Here is a 5,398-nt window from a genome sequence, read left to right as displayed (position 1 = left end):
GGGTCCCTCACATCTCTACTACTTTGCAGTAGCTATTTCAGCTGACGACTCACAAGGGGAAAGAGACTAATGAAGCAACAGTTTTCCACCTCACCTCATCAGTACTGGCTGTACCACGACATCATGTGAGACAGAAGACTATGCTGCCTTTTTACAGCCAAGATCAAGTCCCTTAGACTGATAAAAATACAATTAATCACCAGAGGTGACAAGTCTATTTATACGGGTGATCAGAGGTTTATGGTATACAAGGTGGCTTTTCCATATGAACAGCTTCTCGGAGATGGTCTCCAAAATCAATAGAATGTGGTAAAGTTAGTGTTTTTTCTGCACCTACTGTTATTTCCATAACACTAACAAGTAATTGATGCTGTTTACAATAATACTGAATGCAGGTTTGAAGGGTAAGTGCCAAAGGTATGAAAATAGCAATGAAGACCTAGTGCATACCATTCTAAATGTGAACATGTAACAGCTTCAGAAGATCCAGGTGTCCACCTAGTGTTACTCCAAAGCATTAATTTATGGGATATTCTCCTAAGAGCTCCCAGAGTTCCAATCGCATTGTAAATCCACATTTTGCCTGAACATCTGAACTAGACTTAAATAAAACAGATTCAATAAAGTACTGCACCCCTGTTCTTGGTGAAAAGGTGTTAAAATATTATTGTGTCAGAAGAGCAAGACAGCTGCAATTCCAGTTAAGAATAATTTCTAGGAAGTGACAAATTTCATGTGAAACAACAACACGGAGACAAAATATTTCTTTTCTCAGACAAGAAACAAAAAAATTCAAGGTGCAAAGGAATCATGACGAATTAATTACTTCACTGTTACAGTCTCCCTGAAGTGGACACTTCAATGAAGCAGCTGTACTTATGATGACATGTACCAAGAAAAATGTAATACTACATTTCAGAATTATTCATTTTCACAGATCACATGTTTACTGAAGCATTCTTTGCTTACCCATGAGATTGTAACACTGGAAACCTAATATTTTTTTGATGTTTCTTCTCGGGATAATGCCCATCATGACCGTATAAGTAGAGGCGTTTAATAAAAAGAACTGGATGCTACAAGTGTAATTACTGAGAGGGCCAGACAAGCTGAACTATCCATGATATCTGTTTGTCTACAATGTACATGCAATATCTTTGTCAGCTAGCGATTTGGTTGCCTACCTGCATTGAAATAAAAGATTTCTGTTCAGACTGTATTTCAAAGCCCTTTTGAAAGTACTCCCTTAGTCCAGGTTCTAAATAACGCTTCTCAGACTTTAGGGGTATTAAAAGGGTTTATTTTTATGAGAGGAGTAAGTATTTCACAGAGTTGCTGACACCAGAGTACTTGTATATAGACATTTGGATAAACACAATACAATTGAATAATTATTCCGAACTCTTGCAGATGACAGAGGCTTGGGATTCAAAGAGACCAAGAGAATGTTGGAATCTTGTTACAAAATACTCAAGAAAAACTGGATGGATCCAGCAAGCAGTGATTAGGTAGCTAATCACTATTAGCCTGTGAAATTAGTCCTGCCATATTTTCTTCAGAGCAAAGAGATTTCTTCCAGATCTGCCTAGGAAGAAAAGAGAAATGTTGTACTAAAATACCTACTAGAACTTCACATGGGCTTGAATCTCACCTGAGAGAAAAGGGTGCAGGGCTTTCAGGAAGTAATGCCATAGTCAAACAGGACAGGTTTGTTTGGATATGTTAAGTGTTGCTCTAGTGTTCTATTTATTGCTCCAAGAACCTCCTCCCAGTGTAGGTTCAATTTCTATAGATAGGGATTAAAAGCCCAGAATGAAGCAACCTCGGGAAAAGGAGCAGCAAAGAATGCAAGTTGTGCTAAAACCAGCCCCAGGCCAGGTTGGTATTATTGTTGGCATAAGTTTGAGCCAAAGAATAAACATTGCTAATACTAATTTGCAGTTTGTGGAAAGGGCCTGGTCACTGGCAAAGCAAAACAGTGCAAAAACCTAGAATTGATGTGGTAATCCATACATGCTGGGACACAGCAACAAAATGTGCTGACAGCTCCAACAGAGACTTACGAAAATGTTTGTTTTAAGAACACATATGCAGATCATAATATGATAGACTAATACTTTCTTGCAGAACTTCATCAATAAACAGCATTTCATTAAATGCTTGACTAAAAAGGACAGTTTAGAAGATATTAAAAGCATAAGCATCACAGAGGTATCTGTAAGTATTTTATAGTACTTATAAAGTACTTAAAGCAGCTCCTCTCTTTATGCTAGCCAAAGATCACTGTGAGGAAGCCTATCTCCTCAAATTATCTGTGGAGGAGAGATATATTCCTGTTATTTTGTTCTCAGTAGGTATAAACAAATCAGTCATTTCTGAAGACACAAATATCCCTGTACTCCAACCAGGAGAGTGCAGCAATGAAATCTTGTATAAAATACCAGAAAAAGAGGGAGCAAGGGAAAAAAGAAACCAAATTTTAATAAGAGAGTATGCTCCGTTGTAATCAATACCTGCGAAGCAGTGATCAGCCTTTGCAGGATTCCTGTTTACAAGTTGCATCAGCAGTGCAAAGGAAAAATGAAAATGATGTAGTTTTCGAAAGCAGGCAAATTTATCAGCAGGACTCTTATGAGCTTGAGGAAGTCTGGAGTTTACCCAGCTCTGTCTCAAAATTTGCAGGATTTCAAATGGTATCTGTATCATAGAACTATAGAATGGTTTAGGCTGGATCTTAACTTCCAATCCCTCTGCCATGGGCAGGGACACCTTCTACTAGACCAGGTTGCTCAAAGCCCCATCCAACCTGGCCTTGAACACTTTCAGGGATGAGGCATCCACAGCTTCTCTGGGCAACCTATTCCAGTGCCTCTCCACCCTCACAGTAAAGAATTTATATCTAATATGTAATCTAAACCCATCCTTTTTCAGTTTAAACCCATTTCACTTAAAGTGCAACAGTTCATATTAGTGAAAGCCATTAGCAACTCTTCCGCTCCAGAAAGTTTCTAGTTCACTCAAGACAGCTCCTGCTGTGAAAAACCTACCTTGTATCACCTTGCAGTCTATGCAAAGGTAAAGCTGGACTTGGGAGATTTCTGCAGTATTGGCCCATGGTATCAGTTTCAGACAACTAAGTGGCTGGCTTGCAGCAAATGGCCTAGAAGACTGAGCTGTATTAATGATAAACTTACACTGTTCAAATAAACAATGAAGTAAAAGGTGCTAAAGATCACTTTAAGGTGGACTGGTGGGAAGAGAATTAGTAGGTTGTCTCAAATTTACATTTAATTCCTTATAATTAACTTACAGTACATCTAGTGGCCTTTCTCCAAGAAGACAGATACGTGTTTATTTATAAAACAATGGGCATGTGTCATATTTCTTAAATTGTGTTAAGACTCTTTAGTCACTAAAGAAGCATGGTTTAAGCATTACATCTTGTGTTTGCCAGTAGGGAGGAGGGGAATGTCATTAAAAATACACATCAATGCTGCTATGTTCCAGGTTACCAAAGGCTACTAAATCCTGGAGGTAGAGTTGTATTTTCAGAGAGCATCACTACATTTATTATTCAGATGTGACAGATTGCTAATGTTTCTGATTTTACTTCATTTACTTCCTGGGGTTGCATTGCATCTTGCAATCTGAAAATTATTCTACGGGAAAGCAAGCATGTACAACACTCTTATTTATCTCCATTCTGTTACTTGAAGTATTTGACAGACCATGAGTCATTTGATTAGGTTGGTTTGGTTGGGTTTTATATTGTGTTTGATTATCTGTGCTGCTCTAGTACAAAGGATACCACCTTAATGTCTTCCTTATCCTCATTTTCCAATGCTTTACCACCAGAAGGAGCTGTAGGGTGCCTCGTAACGAGATGGAAAACTCCCGGAAAATTTATCTTTGAACAGACCCGCAGCAAGCATTTGATCCAGACTCGGCCACTACAGATACAAGCATTTCAGCCAACTGCTTACAATTGCTTTTATGATCAGAATAAAAGCTGCTAGACTCTTGTCCTCTAAAATTATCCAATGCAATTTCTGTCCCTTAAAAAAAAATAATTTTAAGTTACTAGTAAAAAGATTTAGCTATTATTCCTAGCTTCCAATTCTTCTCCCAAATGCAGGATTAGTAGAACTGACTGTTAGTGTCACAGAATCACAAAATATGCTAAGTTGTAAGGGACCCACAAGGATTGTTGAGTCCAATTCCTAGCCCTGTACAGGACCATCCCCAAGAGTCACACCATGTGCCTGAGAGTGTTGTCCAAATGCTTCTTGAACTCTGTCAGGCGTAGTGCTGTGACCACTTCCCTGGGGAGCCTGTTCCAGTGCCCAACCACTCTCTGGGTGAAGAACCTTTTTCTAATATCCAGCCTAAATGTCCCCTGGCACAACTTCAGGCCGTTTCCTCATATCCTGTTGGGATTCATGCGTAGTCACATGTGTGTGTTCATGCAAAGATCCCTTCCGTGTGGAAGGTGAGGTTTTTTTCATGCAGGGAAGTCTACTAGAAGGTGAAAGCTATACTTGAACTAGCTGAGTTCTCTCCAGAGAGAGGGAAATTGGATTAACGTATATTACATTCTAATGTCTTATAAAAATTTATTTTACACATTATTTATAAATCTCGTAGGAGAAATTAATCAAGAATTTTGTTTGAAGCCTATGGAATTTTGTTATTTCCTGCTCAGCTTTACAGCAGCTTTACTATTTAGTTATAGAGATGTAGAACACCAATAGCATACTGTGAACATGCTCTTCAAAGCAATAGTCGTGACAAATATTTCACAAGCCAACTATACTCCAAAATGTTTTAACTATTTTTCCAAACCTAATGGCACATTTCTTTATGAAGCAGAAAAGGATGGGAAAATTACTACAAATTTTTCACCCATTAACAGGAAAGAAATATATAGATGAAATAAAGTCCCTCTATCCTTCTTAGTTTCATTCTATTTTCAGTGTTTCAGCATCTAGCCTTCTCTATCACAGAGTAAGATACTTCAGTCATTTGCTGATATTTCTTCTCTCCTTACTATTTTCTTCTCATTCATATTTTTCCCAATGTATGAGCTGTAGAAGTCATCTCACTCTTCAGGTCTGTTCATCCTTTTGCTCGTCTACTGCATGCTGCTGCCTACCAGCATGACAACCAGCACTAGTGACTGGTATGACCTGGACAGCTATATACTTGGAATTAGAAGTGAGCTTGATCCAATTCCATTGTAGGCCTCTTTAGATTTGCATTTTACTTTACAAAAGAAATCCCTATTTTATATGTTGTTCAAATACATCATCCCAGGATATTCAGTCACAAATAAACTTTCATTTTAATTGCAGGATCTTAACAGTTTTGCTTTCAGTGATATAGTAAACAGGATATTTTG

General features: G+C 38.1%; 1 long non-coding RNA gene across 1 annotated transcript; it reads right to left on the bottom strand.

The window, feature by feature from the left end:
• Positions 1-1,278: 1,278 nt before the first annotated feature.
• Positions 1,279-4,020, bottom strand: LOC135418924 (uncharacterized). Its single transcript, XR_010432751.1, has 2 exons — positions 3,048-4,020; positions 1,279-1,585 (listed from the first exon to the last, which is right to left on the bottom strand). It is a non-coding gene; the product is annotated as an uncharacterized LOC135418924 (long non-coding RNA).
• Between the last annotated feature and the right edge of the window lie 1,378 nt (positions 4,021-5,398).

The sequence above is a fragment of the Pseudopipra pipra genome, chromosome 1 (genome assembly GCF_036250125.1).
Source record: "Pseudopipra pipra isolate bDixPip1 chromosome 1, bDixPip1.hap1, whole genome shotgun sequence".
In the NCBI taxonomy this organism is placed as follows: Eukaryota; Metazoa; Chordata; class Aves; order Passeriformes; family Pipridae; genus Pseudopipra; species Pseudopipra pipra.
The sequence above is the reverse complement of the archived record's forward strand: the minus strand, read 5'-3'. Positions and strand labels throughout refer to the sequence as shown.